Here is a 16,452-nt window from a genome sequence, read left to right as displayed (position 1 = left end):
GCAATTCTATTTATTATTTTTTTAAAGGGGACAAAAAAGAAGAAGGGGAAAAAAAAAAAAAACTAGCTATTGTGACTTGGCAAATTAAACGAATCTAGACGAGCATTTTATTCTCTTAAGAAAGGTGACATGAAAGTGCGAATGTAGAACAAAATTTAACTTTCATGGAGTCATCCGGTTCGTTAATTTTTGTCAAGTTTACGACCGTGACCTACATTGCAAAGGACGATAACCCACTGTTGCTTCTTTTTTTTTTCCTCGCGAAATACCTAACCAACTTAAAACGAACAATTGCTCTATTTTCGCAAGTGTATCCGAAACTAAAGAATACTTTGTTTTTATTGGTTCGCTAATCCCGCCAATTCTTGACGTCACTCCATACGAGCTGCGTGGCAAAGAATGGCGGATTCGGAAGTTCTGTTCTCACTTCGAATAGGCAGGTGCGTATGAAAAATATTCTTATTATTTTATTTATTTGTTTAATATGCATGGAATGAACTGTGAAGATATTCAGAAATGTCTGGTTATGAGCAAAAGTAACTAGAAATCCGAATTTCGTTGCTATATATGTAAAACAAGTAAAGTTTTTAATTCCCGTTAACGTTTCGGTCGCAAATGAAGGTCAGCGCTGCTTTCGGGATCGTATATGACGTGCAACTTGTTGGCACGCGTTTCTTTTCTCTCTTTAAAGCGGAAGTAAATATTTAGACAAGAGAAAGACGGATAATTGCTGTTGTAAAATTCTTGGTGTCGAGTCATTTAAAGTATTCGAATAAATAACGTTTTTTTCTTGTCCCTGATGTCATTAAACGGAATATTTCCACCGGTTTATGACTTTAGAATACTGTAACACGGTGTTCTACATTGCGTCATGCGGGCACCCGGCGTCCTTTTCGTATTGCCTTTCTCTGGCCTTGATAAAATTTTTTAAATAATATTTTACTTAACTTTAATCATTATTTATGACAATATTTTTAATATATTAAGAGAAAGTTTTAAATGTTAATTTTAATTTGGTGCTGTGAAACTTAGTTAATTAAAAATAAACTTTTAATTACTCTTTCGCTGGAGTATGGCTTCTTGGTGTAAGTTAATCAACAATTTACCTGTTTTCAAAGTATGGAAACAGAAATCTGGACAGTTCTAAAACATAATGATTATGTTTGCTCTAATAGTTAGAAGTGATCTGTAGCGTGTAACAGTTCGTGTTATTTAAACCTGAAATTTATATTTCTTATCGCTTAAAACCTTTCTGCAATACAAGGAATAAAAATAAATAAATATATTAAATGGCAGAATAATCCTTTTAGAGATTATTGCTGTTCTGGATGGAAGTGTTATCCTCTCCGTGGCAGGTTACGTATGAGATTTCTAAACATAATGATTAATTCTGAAACACAGTACTTGTATCACAATATGCTATTCCGTTTATTTATTTTTTATGTTTCACACAGTGATAATTTAATGTTTCGAAAACAGAATTATCTATAAATCTACTTACAGTTATTACTTGTGCTAGACAATAGAATTTAACGCAGTAATGCAATTACAGTTTTATGTATATTAATTAATATTTCTTTTTAAAGAATGAGTTCTTTAGTTAAAACTGTTAAATAATTAAAAATCTAATACTTTTGTGGAGAAAGGGCTGCTTTTAATTTCTTCCGGTCTACAATCTTTTCTTTTGTCTTGTTCATTTTTTAAAAAAGGTATTTAAAGTAATATCGCAACTGACTAACATAATTGATAAAAAATGATAGCTAAAAATCATTCATAAATAAAAAATTTCTGATTTATTAATTTTTAATTTTCCTCGCTGCAAAATTATTTATTAACTCTCGAAACTGATGAGCTTTGATAAGCTTGACAAACGATCTTGCATAATAGTGTTTTTCAAAAAGCTGTTTATTCTTTTTTAAGTTTTAATTAAATTAAATTTTTAATTTTATTTATTTCGCTTTTGAGAACGTTCTCTCATTTCTGGTTACGGTGATAAGTAGTGATAAATGTAGTTAAAATATATTATATAATCCAGAATAACTGATTGGTATGCTGTGATAGTTTCTCATAGCTAATTTAGCTAAGTCTCTAATGAATTGCAATTTTTGAACTTCTGTTAAGTTCCCCCCCCCCTTAAAATAACTTGTTTCCAGTGTGTTGGGAAAATCTTTATTCTTGTACTTTTGAAATATTATTAATGATTTCTATATTTGTTAATACTGACAAATATTTAATCCCTCCTCCAAGAAGGAACCTTTCTTGTCATGGCACCTTTAATATAATTCATTCTGACGTATTTTAACTTTTTTAATTTTAATTTTGTAGTCTAATTGAATCTTTATTACAGTTCCTGCAAAAACGTTTGGAACTGTATGCACTCACTTCAACTGACAACAATGTAAATGTTCACTTATCACTTAAATGTAAACTTCACTTAAACTGACCTGTCAATGTTCTCGACAATGAGAACATCGAGATAGTTGTAGGTAGTATCATCAGTGCTCATACCATTCTAATAGCTAGAGGTGGTCCCTTGGGAGGAAAACAGTGACAGTAAGATTTCTTTCTTGCAACTGCTTGGCACTTTTGTGTGAAAAGAAAAATCCCCTCCCAGGAAATATAAAAAGATCTCTTTTATTTCCAGCTTTATGAGCAACACACCCTGAAGAATTTCCAAAAATTTTCTATGCCCATTATTATTGTTTATTTCAATTGAATGGTTTCCTCTATCGAATGTGCTATTCTGCAGTTATTTGTTTACTGTCTAACCCACTGTAATGCATTGTGATGAAATTTCGTCCTGGAATTTGAGATATGACCATCGCGAGAAGCTTCGTTTACGTTTTTGTCTTTATCGAAAGGATTGGTAATGGTTTTGTATGAAATATAGGTCAAAAGAAGGCAAAACTGAGAAACTTTAGCAATTGGCTATTCGAGCGGGGGGATGCAAGGGCAATAAAGCCTGTCATTTAAGGACACCTTATACTTTTCTCTGGAACTAAAAATGAGTGTTTCTGAATGATAGGTGTCCTGAAATCAAGAGTTGGCAAAACATTTGTAATGTACTTTAGACATGCAGAACTAAAATTTATGCTTTTTATTAACACAAATATACTTTGTCAATATTAAAATTTATTAAGAATATTAAATTTATGATAATAAATAATTGTAAATTAAGATGTGTTAATGATTCATATACTTATATTTCATTTTTGTTTATAATAATCAGTAATACGTTTCTGGTGGCATTTTGTATTTAAAATATTGTTGCGTGCGTACGAGTTCGCAATAAAATGAGGGCACAAGTCCGATGAAACGTGAATAAAATTTATTCTTAACACAACAAAGGGGTTCACATTCGAATCCTGGAGAAGACATGAATGTTTGTAAATATATGTCTGTGCGACGTGGGGGCACACTAAATATGAGACGAGCCGAAAATCCTCTCGAGAGATTGGTAGTAAGGGAAGAGGGGTGGTAGCATGGAGAATTCGCGCACTTGGGTTCAGTAGGTCAGTGTTGCCAGATAAGTACAATAACGTATTGTTCATAGTTTTCTTCATCTGATATATCTTCTTCACAATCAGTGAGTTATTTTACTGATTAATAAATTTGCTGATTATTTAATTATGATTTGTCTCAAAAACTGAAAGGTTTCCAGTGGGCTCCGGCGCAATTTAAGTTCCGACCAAACCCTATAAATTTTTATCCGCAAGTTATTCCATCCTAAAGCAAAATTTAGCCTATATGTTGATCCTAGACATTGTGCTCGAAAAATCTTATTCGATGAAGTGAGCATCATATGGGAGTAATGTCATTAACATCTGCATGGATTACCATCCAACCTGGCGACGCCACATCTCGAAATGCAATGTTTGTTTTGCTTTGCATGTGCATACTTCCAGCGAAGCTGATGAAAAAGTGTTGGGTATTTTTTGTTCAGCGCTGCTTTCAGTTGTCAAAGGGTTGGCAGTAGATGTTAACTTGTGGCAAAATGTCTACCCGAAACAAGCAGATTTAAAGTGGGTAAAAGAGCAGGAAAATCCATCCGAACAATTCCGTCTCTTTCCAACATTTCTGAGATCACATTTCCGAAATCTGGCTGCATATCAACCTTCTATTGAAGATTTACGGTTATGCAAATCATCATACAGGTTTCCTCTAGTTCTGAAGATGTAATTCCTAAAAATACTATTGTTTCTTAAGTTTTGCAACTGTGAATATTTATTTTTTCTCTTTAAGCGAAGGACTTAACGAAATATTTTGACATTATTAAAAATTTATTGTTACCAATCGGCAGACATAAACTTATTTTAATGTACAGGGTGATTATAATTAAAGTTTAAGTTTCAAAACGCTATAAAAAAAGAACCACTGATGAAAATGGTGTGAAATTTGAAAGGAATGTTATTGAAGAAGGCGGAAAGCGTATGGCAGAAGAAAAAAATTAGTTTCAAAAGTTAGCAACAGATGGCGCTGTAAGCGGCAGAATCACGACGAGAAACGAGAAATGATTAGTAAAACAATGGCTAAGGTGGAAGTTACACATTAAAACGCATTGACAAATTAGAATTGTTGAATAATTTTATTTGCATGACTGTACATATCACATCGAAAGGGACAAATCGGTTTCAAGAGTTTTGCGGCGACATACTGCATAAGAACCATTCATCAAAGAAGTTCGGAACTGTCGCGAGACTGGCGCAAAACATGTTCAATATGGTGTCCACTGTTGTGTGCAACAAGTTGAAAGCGACAAACAGCATGTTCCACAACGGATCGCAGTGTCTCCGCGGTGATGTTTAGAATGTGTTGCTAAATGCGTGCCTTTAATTCCGCTAAATTTGCAATTGGAGCACGGAACACAACATCCTTCAGATATCCCCACACGGAGTAAGATCAGGCGATCGGGACGGCCAGGCTGTAGGGAAATGACGCCTGATAAATCGAGCATTTCGGAAATAGCGCCTCAGCAGCTGCTTCACGGAATGTGCAATGTGCGGAGGAGCGCCATCTTGCATAAAAATGATTCCATCCACACATCCACGCTGTTGCAGAGCTAGAATCACGTGGTTGCGCAAAAGAGACGAATATCTCTGACGAGTGACGGTAGCGGTAACAGGACCGGAAGCACCCGTCTGCTCGAAAAAATATGGTTGTAGGATGAATGATGCCGTAAAGCCACACCATACCGTGGCCCTTTCAGGATGAAGTGGTACGGGGTGCGTTACCAGTGGGTTTTCTGTTGCCCATATTCGACAATTCTGGGTACTCACGTATCCTGTCAGATGGAAATGGGCTTCATCTGTCCACAAAATTTTCCATGGCCATTCATTATTCACTTCCATGCGAGTCAGGAATTCTAACGCAAACGTCTCCCTAGCTGTCAGGTCAGACGGAAGCAACTCCTGCACATGGCCAATTTTGTACGGATAGCATTGCAGGATGTTTCGTACAATTTTCAGCACCGTGCTCGTAGGCCTGTCCAATGTTCGGCCTCGTGCACTGCACGGTTGCACACCACCGGTCGATCCCTCCTGTAATGCTGTGGCCACTTCTTCAACTACCGTCGAATGCACTCGATTTCTCCCTCTACCAGATTGCATATCAAACGGACCTGTCGTTTCGAATTTTTGCATCATTTTCTTTAGACCTACGACACTCCTTGGACCAACGCCTTCTTTTATACCCTTCAGTGTCCTGAATTTTTGCAGAGCTACTCTTGCACAATCATCATTCTTGTAATACAGCTTTACCAGCAGAGCGCGGTCCTCCAGTGAAACACCCATGGCGAACGTCTGAGACGCGAAATGAGGAACAGCCTGGTACCTGGCGGCTTTATAACACTGAAATTTAACTAACATTTTAATTTACGTCTTCTTCCGTTTGCACCGCCATCTGTTGCTAACTTTTGAAACTAAATTTTTTCTTCTGCCATACGCTTTCCGCCTTCTTCAATAACATTCCTTTCAAATTTGACGTCATTTTAATGAGTGGTTCTTTTTTTATAGCGTTTTCAAACTTAAACTTTAATTATAATCACCCTGTATATTGTAATTTCGAATACTGTTAAAATGGTTTTAAAGAAAAAAAATAGTTGTTATATTGAGGAATTTGCAAGCGTTCAGCATTCATGAGGTTTTTCACCAAAATGCTCAAACACTGCTCATTTCGATAGATAGGAATTAATATATTTTATTAATAAGATTTACTAACGTAAGTATCAGATTTCAATAAACGGTAAAATTCCTTCTTTTGTAATAATATCAATGAAAAAGAAGTTCAGTACGTTGAAGGGTGACCCAGACGGCATAATGGTTAGGAGAGCCTACTGCGTTACCAAAGGGCCCGTGTTCGAATCCCGGAGAAAACATTAATGTTTGCAAATGTATAGTGTCCGTCCGGCATGGGGCACTACGAGCTGAAAGCCTTCTTGTTTTAGTTTGGTGGAAGGGAAGAGGGATGGGAGACCCCCGGACCACCCCCTGGGTGCTCTTCCTCAAAATTGAGGGGGGATGGAAGTCCAACCTCTCTTTGAAGTAGGCTCTGGCAACTATTCTTCCTTGTAATATGGACACGATAACAGCAACAATACATTGAAGGAAACGCTGGGTATTCAGGCAAAAAATTTTCTTTCTTTTAGACTCTTGGACCTAGTTGTTCACGTTAAAGTAGAATTGCTAGGGATAAATGTCTTGCGTGAACTACCAGTGTTTTGTAGCTTTAATTACTTGTCTATAGATAATCCGCGAAGCTACTTTTAAGTCCGCCAAAATTTATGAAGCGGGTCCTCCAGATGATCCTGAGAAAGAGTGAATGTAAAGTTTTCTACATATGCAGCGTAAATAAGAATCACTTCCCCTTAAAATTCCTCCGCCAAAGCATGTTCCCATAGTGCAGATAACCTTAGTATGATTTTCTGCAATCTATGTAAGTAAAAACAAAAGCAACTATAACAAATTTTATGGCAAAAAAAAAAAAAAAAAAAAAAAAAAGAGAGAGAGAGGGCGAACGCATTTATTTTTTTTTTTTTTTAACAGCGCGCTTACTATATATATATTCAAAATAAATAAGTAAATAAATGAAATAAAATTTGAAAGATTTCAGATTTTATATTACGCCCAGAGGGGCGTTTTATTTATTTATTTATTTTTCATTTAAGACACATACACGTTTCGCGAGCATTTGGTCTAACGCCACATTATGTTAAAAATATTTTAAAAAAGCATATCTTTATAATTTTCGATTTACAGTTTCAAGCGCTGGAGATAAAAATGTTTTATTCCGTACAGTGTTCCCACTGTTCCCTTTGAAAACGTTGAGTTTTTTATTCAATTTTTTTAAAGTTTTACTAAATATGAACTGAACAATAAAACAAATTCCAACTTTGGACTTCTAGGTGCCCATGTTCGGATGGAGTACTACGTAATTCAAAATCTGATGAACTCTAGGTACCGTTGTTTTTTCACAGTGTGAGAAACATATATACATTCATATAGATTCTTAATTATTTAGTTTATTTAAATACACTACAAGGCGATTAAATTTAGTGACAACAATTTGAAAAGTGATTCGACTCAAAATGCCGTTTTGAGACTAACAGCCGTTCTGGGCTGACGCCCATTTGGGCTAAAAAAGAAAAAGAAAAAAGGCAGTTTTAAAGGTCACAATTATGAGAAATTTTTCGACGAAAAATGAAAGAAGTTAGAGAATGTTAAAACCTACTAAAATTGTGTTTATAACTAGTGCAGTGACAGTAATAAATAAACGATGAAACAAGTTAAACTGAAAAATAAATTACAGTGTCATCCTCGTGATCTTGCTCTTCATGGGGATAAGAAGATAATTTAACTCAGATCTTCTTTTAAAATATTTCATCATTTATATAATATGCATTCGAAATGTAAGCTAACTGGTGGATGAATTACAATTAATTCCATCAATTGACGATTAATCCATCGTGATAAGCATCGTGATAAGTTTCCTTACTAGTGGCAACACTGACATTAGAAACATCTTTCTAAAATTTTTGGACCACTACATTTTGTTACGCTAGTCATAGGTGCCCTTGCCTTGGCAAGGGCACCTATGACTAGCGTAACAAACAGGAGCTTCAAAAAACAGCTATGACAGCAGCTTCAAAAAGACATACGCCATAAAGTCTTTACCTTTCGCGCGACTCTGGCCTAATCAATTCTCAGTGTGTTGCCATTCGTCAAAAGATAAGATTTTTGTTATTTATTTTTCGAATTTAATTAATACATAATTGTGTAACAAACTGAGCGTTTAGAAGAGCATTTCTTAACAGTTTTTGTTTTATTTTTACAATATATTTAATTGATATTAATTAAAATGCGTGCAGCGTTATATTAATTTATGAAGAATTCTTTAACTTCATCCGTTACACACCTAGTATAGAATCGTTTAGGTTTTTTCCCACTATTTTCAAAAGGGAAGTATTTTAAGTAGGTCTTCGTCCGATTTCGCATATTTGTAACTGAAATTATTCTTCTTTCTCTATTGAACTTTTCATTCTCTCTCAAACATAAAAATCCGTATTCATCTATGACCTCTGTGAAGGACTAAGATGAAGGTCGTTGCATACATTCACATCAAAGCACTGGTTAGTGCAAGTTAAAGGACATATACCTTTCAGGTGTCCGTGTGAGATTGCACTCCTTGAGAATAATGTATCATTCCCGTGGGCATTGCATTTTACATATGCAATACTTTCATTTTTTTGTATTGGAAACTATTTCTTTGTTCGTTTTAAATAGCGAAGGGGGAAAAAAAAGTTATTGTATGGTTACTGCAACCCTTGAATAGTTCAGCTTTAAAAGAAATATTCATTTGAGTTCTCTCTCTTTCATTCTTCGGACTTGAGATACCGAAATCAGGAAATGAGAATCTGTAACAGGAATTTTTTTTTAAATTTATTTTTTATTTGTGTAACATACTCTGTTTATGTTCACCCGTATATCGATCCTTTCATTTGTTTTAAAAATCGTTCAGGATTGCTTTATTGCCGCAAAGATTAGAATTTATGTGCAAAATTATGGTTTATAATGAATTTTTGTTCTTGATCTGTAAAAAGCAAGCAGTGTATTTGGAGAAAGCCACATTATTAATCTCAGTGGTACAGATGTATCTTTTCCTTTATTTTGACAAATTCTTATCATTTTCGATGATGGGTTATCAAGTAATAGCTTTTTATAAGTACATGTTCTGAACGATTTGGTGTGATATCTTATCTTTTCTTCGTTGTGAGACACCCAAACTCTTCAACGATAGTGTTATGAAATTTGCAGCTTAGGTTTAAATACAAAAATCAGTTTATTTATTAGCTGAAAGGGCCAATTTACCCGGAAGGGCTATTAATTTCATTTTGGCATTTTGCTTTGATTCAATATAAACGGCTAAGCACTTTTTAAATTGTTGCCACTAAATTTTAGAGTCCTGTATTATATTTAAAGAAATTAAATAATGAAGCTTCTGCATAAATGTATGTATGTTTCTCGCATTGTGATAAAACAACGGTACCTAGAGACATCACATTCTGAATAACGTATCCTCCACTCGATTATAGGCATTTGGAATTTGTTTTGTTAGCTACTTTGTCTTTTGTAAAACTTTAATGAATTTTTGATTAACAAACTCAATGATTTCAAAGTGAACAATGACAACAACATTGTACGGGAAAAAAAAAAAAAAAAAATTATCTCCAGCTCGCGAGCCTGTATACCGGAAATTATAAAGATATGCTCTTTTTAACTATTTTGTGATGTTGAAGTTGAATTGAATTTCATGGTTTAAGTGCGAATAGCATGATATTTAATAAATAAAGGTAGCACACAAAAAACGCACCTTTGACAAGTAATATAAAATCTGAAAGCTTTCGGATTTTTTAAAATTTAATTAATTAATTTATTTTTTATTATTTATTAGTTCTAAATCTTCCTTAAAATGAGGATTGAAATGAAAAAGATTTAAATTACATGAAACCTTAAAACTTGATAGGAACTGAATCCTGCCATTTTTGACAGGAACTTATATATTTTTTAACAGGCACTAATTTTGCTATATTTGACAGGGACTTGACATGCTGCCATTTTTGACAGGCTTTTTTTAATGTTATTGTTTTTATTTTGCATTATGTAAATAGCATTTCGATATTAATTTCAGCAGGAGATACTATTTGGATACTTAGATGTGATTATCGTTTGTGATATTTATATGAGTATGATTTGCCCATAAATTAAAATGATAAAGGTAAATCCAGTATTAACTAAATTGAATCCAGACCACGATTAAAAAATCATTTATTCTTGTAATAATCATTTTAAAATATACTCAAATGTTCCTGTAATTAGGCTTAATAAAAACTTTATTAAAATGTTGAAAACAGATCTTCAAATTTAGCAGGGATCATTAAAAGCATCATTCATTAATTTCAATGAACACTTTTTTTTTTAAATCGAAGCATCCATTTCTTACATTGTTTTTAACCATTCAGGCATAGTTGTGCTTATTTTACCGGTTGCGATTGGAAGGTGCAATTTCCTTTTTTACTCATATATTAACAGATATACTAATTATATCTAAACGAAAATGTACAAAAACAACATAAGGAATATCATCCATCGGCCGAGTGTATTTGCCGAGTTCTAGCTAATAAATTGCTTTAGTTTGAATGTGATCACATACAAAGTACATACTTTAGAATGCTAAAATATTAGGTTTCATCGTAGTAAAATGCCCTGAAAATCAAGTGTCTAATATCTCAGAAGTTTTAGCATTTTTTTTTTTTTTTTTTTTTTTTTTTTTTTTGCCAATTGATGCCGCAAATTACTCATGCAGCAAAAACTTAATCCAAAACCAATTATCTATTGATCGCAAGGAAATCAACGAAAACTGGCGTTGTCTTTATTTTAGCTGAAACACTGGTCAGTTTTACTTGGCTCATAATTCTCTGATAAATTATAAATAATTTCCAATTCCTGTTTGGTTTTTAATTTAACATATAAAATTCTCTCCTGGCAGAATAATATTCCGTTGGCACGATTGTGCATCATAAATTCACAAACAAAAAGAAAAGAAAGAATGTAGAAACAACCCCTTTGCATATGTTGCCACATAAGATAATTTATTTTCCACACGTCCTCGCCTATATCAGATTCCCAGAGTGCTTCCGTCGATCAATATCTAATATCCTTATTAGTCTAAAGGGGCTTTGTCCCTGAAGGACTATTGTTTTCGTTTTGCGATTTTGCGTCGGACTCATAAACGTCGGTTCACTTTTCAAACTGTTGCCACAAAATGTTAGAGTCCTGCATTATATTTGAAGAAATTAAATAATGAAAAATCTGCATAAATGATTGTCTATTTCTCGCATTGTGATAAAACAATGGTACATAGAGCCATCGAATTTTGAATGACGAAATCCTACTGCGAATATGGGCATCTGAAATCCCAAATTTGGAATTTGTTTTATTATAGATTTTATATTTTGTAAAACTTTAACGAATTTTTGATTTACAAACTCAATGCTTTAAAAGCGAGAAATGGCAACGTTATATAGAAAAAAAAAAAAAAAACTTTTATCTCCAGCTCGCGAGACTGTGTATATCGGAAATTCTAAAGATATGCTTAATTTAACATTATTTTGCGATATTGCTCTTGAACTGAATTTTATGGTTTAAGTGCAAAGAACATGATATTTAATAAATAAAGGTAACACTCAAAACGTTAAAAAAACGCCCCTTTGGACGTAATTTAAAATCTGAAACATTTCAGATTTTTTTTTTCTTTCAAATTTAATCAATATGCTATTGCTAAGAAATTACGTGGTTTGAAAGCATTGTATTTGTTGCCATTGCCTGTCCTGTAGCGAACTCTCAGAATGTTGCCATTCGGCAAATTATAAAATCTTCATTTTATCTTTTGAATTCATTCAATTTGTTGATGATTAAGAAAGCAAGTAAATAAAAAATGATAAGAAAGTTAAATAGCGAGTTAAGAGAAATAAACGCACATCTCAACTTAATAAAACAAAGTACAACAACGAGAAATGCGATCTGAAAACTTCAGATTTTAGCTGACCCTATCGAGGAATTTACGATCACAGTTTTAAATATGTTTTTTTTTTTTTTTTTTTTTAATTTGTAAAATATAAAAATAAAAAAAAGTTTCAATCTTATCTTTGTGTGCAAAATTTATTCTAACATCTGAAAGAATTTTAAGCTAATAATAATAATGAGAGGTCTTCTAATTTAAAACTTAATCTTCCAGAAGTTTAAGATATAGAATATAAAAATGATATACTTAAAATAATAATTTCAGATAGTGTAATAATAATAATTTCAGATAGAGGCATGCTGTAATATCTAATATCTATTACATTATAAACTAACATCTCGTGGAGTCGTGTGGGCCTATTTAATTTTAAAAAATTATTCACGACGTAGCCGTGCAATGATCATATGGCATGAGTGATCATATGGCCGGTGGATCATATGGCATGAGTCTAACAATTAATGTTTCTGTTAAGTAACAATGCTTTCTATTTTGCCAAGATGTCAAATATGCGAACTAAAAACAGTACACATTTCGGAAAGGTAAGACGTCTGATAATTTAAATCTATATTTTTCTTTTCTTCGAATTCTATCTAGTTAATATAAATTAAATTAAAATGCATTGAATTATTAATACCCGATCACTTTTTGAACATTTCCAAAATTTCCTGATAATTTTTAAAACATTTTTAACATTATTTTATTTAAAAAAAGATGTCTCCGACATCATCGGGCAAATAATCTTTTTAGTCCAAAAAGGCTATTGTTATGGAAACAGAATTTTTTTGTTTTCTCACTTTTTATTTGAAGCTGTTGCCATTTGGCAAAATGTAAGATCTTTCAAATTTAATTTATCTAGTTTTTATTAACAAACTATAAGTTATTTAAAAGCAACAAAAGCATTTCTTAAGAATATTTTTAAATTTTTTTTATTCTGATTGATTCAAATAAAAATGCATTTAATTCATGATATATCTAATTAAAGACATTAAATATTTTTATAGAATTACGTTACATATTAAGAATTTTTAAATATGCAGAAGATGTAAAGCTTTCTCACATTAAACTAAATGCATATTCATCTAGAATCCTATAAAATGTTTCGCTATTCCGTCTGGGCCATCTCTGTTGATAATCTGGTACTGGCAAACTGTATTACAGTGCTCTTTTGGGTGACTGTTAAAATCTGAGGCCTTTCGGAATTCTCCCACCCCACACCCACATCCAATTTATGGGGTTTTACTTTTACATTTCTGAAGTTATTATTATTATTATTATTATTATTTTATTTATTTATTTATTTATTTTTAGTTTTAATTTTAAATCAATCTTTAAGAGTTCTGTTCGACTGGGATCCAAAGTTATTTTTAAATGTTCTTTTATTATTTATTCATTTTTCTTTTCTAGTATTGAGTTCGATAAAATATTTTTTTTATAAAAAGGCTTTCAGTATTTCATTTCTTAGTATTCAAAAATAATATTAATAATTTTATTATTATAAAATTCGAGATATTATCAACATTTCGTCCAAAGTAGCGTAGACCTAGTACAGAAGCAGACGAATTTTCTGTATTCAGTGCTGCCACCTATAAATTTTTTGACTTTCATACGAACCCCGTTCGTGAGTGTGTGACGTCAAATTGTAAACACGAGTAAATTTCCTGGGACGCAATGTTAAAGCCGGTAGTGGAGGTGCTACGTTCCAGAAAATTTTATCATTGCTTATTTTTCTTCGTGGATGACTTTTCCTAGGTTTTGGAAAAAGAAATTATGCATATTTTATAATATATAGGTAGTATGATTATAAAATAACACTGTTTTTATGCATGTTTGTGTATTAGGGTTAACTAAGTTTCTGAACAGGAAGCACCCTGAGAAACCACGTGGATGAGCAGTGTTTAACTACTACGATTTGTTTATTTCCTTTATCTGACAAGCAGTTTGGAGTTATTGTATAAATATTTATAATTTGAATTTGAAATGTTTCTTTGCCAGTGGAATATTGAACATCTTTAGTGTAAACATATGGTTATCAAAGGTCAGTAGTGCGACCGAGTTGCTCTTTTAAAGTTTTAAGGTCACTGCATGTATATACGAATAATTTCTCCACAAATCGTTTAGTATTTATAAAGCTGGACTAATATAGGGTGTAGAATAGTGAATTTTTTAGGATTCAGGCTAACATATATGAGAAATCTCTTTTACAGAATGTAATTCGTAGATTTATTATCCCTAGTTATCGTGTATTTTATTATGGCGTAAGAAGTCACTTAAGTGATCTAAAGTAAAGATGTGTTCGTATTTTTCTTCTCTTACAGATATTCTATTTATTTATTATGTTTAATTTTACTTAAAACGGCAATAATGTAGTCATTTAATGCTTAAATATTTCATATTATCAATATAAAATTTGGAAAATTTCATTTATTAATATAATGGTTAGTGCATATCTGTATAAATATCAACAGGTTAATCTTTCTACATAGAAAGAAAAAACTCAGTCACAAGAATAAAATTAAAATTTGATCGTGTGTTTTGTACTATAATGTGATTAACAACTGTTCAGTAAGCGTAAAATCTTAGTAGAATGTGAGTGCAAAAGTGCTGAATTTTATTAGAATAATTAATGAATTTTAAATTTATGTACATTATAGTCCAGATCATAAATGGGCTGAACACTAACCATTTTCTGTGTGATTTTTTTTTAAATTGCAAAATAAAGTTTCTTTAGTCCTGTAAGCTCATCTATAGCATTATAAAAATACACATATGAAGGGAATTTTAAGAATAATATAATTCAGAGTAATTTTAATGATTTTTCAACTCTCTGTACCTGAAAAGAAAGAAAATATGAAACAATCAGAAATGTAAACCGTGCATTGTATAATATTTTGTAGAACTAAACAATTTTAATAAAATCTGTGACAGTTTTGTGCAACTGGAAAATGTGATTTTTATGGAGTTGAAAATGCACGATTTAAGATGTCTTTATTAGAGAAATAATTAGAGATTTCCTATGTAACTTAATATGAGTTTCGTTTGATGTAATGGGTACAAGTAGTAGCAAAAACTTAAAAACTGAATGTGTGTGCATGTATTAGAATTGATCCCATATGCAGTATATTCATATCAAAACTGGAGAAATTGAAGAAAACTATAATTGTTTTTTAACATGAAAGAAACATATTTTTATAGAAAAATTTGCTATATATTTCTATTTTTGAACATGTATATTTATTTGGAAATTACTTTTTATTTTATTATCAGACTAGTATAATGTATTTCCCTCTAACAAAACATCCTGAAAAATTATGCCCATCATGTCAGCATATTATTAAAGCTTTGTGTTGAACCTTCCATTAGCAGACACTGGACCAAGCCATTTGACTGTTATCAAGTAGTGCCAGTTACAGTGAGTGTACCAATTATTCATTCAAGAGTGGTTTCACAAAAGAAACTTGTTTTGGCATGCTAATTCTATTGAAACTTCTTCAAAAGGCAATAACTAATAAAAAAAATCTTTTACCAAATAAGAGTGCCCCCCCCCCCCAAAAAAAACAGAAACTGAAAATTGGGGGGAGGGAGGTAGAGTAGACTTTAAGGTACCCCTTGTATTATGATGAAGTTGTTTGATTTATCGCCAAGTTGTTGTTTCATTTATGGTAGTCTGAGTAGTTGAATGGTATGGAAACCCTATTGTGATGTAATCGGGCACATGATTCTGGGAAATTTTGAATCATGGGATGTTTAGTAAGCATTTTTGTGGTGTGTGTTAAAACCATTAGATGGGTTTGTAGGAAGAAAGGTTCAGATGGTCACTATGTGAAGCGTTCGATCAGAAAGAGTACCTGGTTTGAAAAACGTCATTTGAGTATGTTTGATATTTTGATTTTTACGTGGCTCTCGGTGTACGAAACGAACTCGAAAATCATGGTAAGTGAATAATTGTTTTTCCTTTTTTATGTTATTTTATTGTTTGATTTAAAATGTATTTTTTGTTTGCCTATATTGTAGACTTTGGTGCTCCTTTGACTTTTTAGGTGAAAATATATTGATGTATACATGGACAAAGTAAAGGGAGTGCGCAATGCAAGTTTGTGCAATTCTGGGATTTTTTTTTTAAGTGAAAATAGGTCGACGTGTACATGGATAAAGTCAAAGGAGTGCGCAATGCCACTTTTGTGCAATTCGGGGGGAGGGGGGTAAGTGAAAATAAGTCGATGTGTACAGAGTGTATAGAGTGTGTATAGAGTTTGCAAAAATCGCCGCTTCGCAAGCCAAAATAACTAGTCAAAGAATTGCACAAAATCGGTATCCATGTACCGCCAAGTTTCGCCAAGGGGTACCCTAAACTATACTTTTACCAAATTGGGGATTTAA

At 32.5% G+C, this 16,452-nt stretch overlaps 1 protein-coding gene across 1 annotated transcript in view; it reads left to right on the top strand.

Moving 5' to 3' along the window:
* Positions 1–389: 389 nt before the first annotated feature.
* Positions 390–16,452, top strand: part of LOC118199389 (uncharacterized) — a 103,485-nt gene continuing 87,422 nt past the window's right edge. The window contains exon 1 of the mRNA XM_035371236.2: positions 390–440. The gene's annotated coding sequence lies outside the window, so the exon portion shown is untranslated. The remainder of the gene's footprint in view (positions 441–16,452) is intronic.

Source organism: Stegodyphus dumicola, chromosome 3, assembly GCF_044657685.1.
Source record: "Stegodyphus dumicola isolate Sdum_Otavi_A_Nest chromosome 3, ASM4465768v1".
Classification (NCBI taxonomy): domain Eukaryota; kingdom Metazoa; phylum Arthropoda; class Arachnida; order Araneae; family Eresidae; genus Stegodyphus; species Stegodyphus dumicola.
Note: the sequence above shows the minus strand (reverse complement) of the source record. Positions and strands in the feature narration are given on the sequence as shown.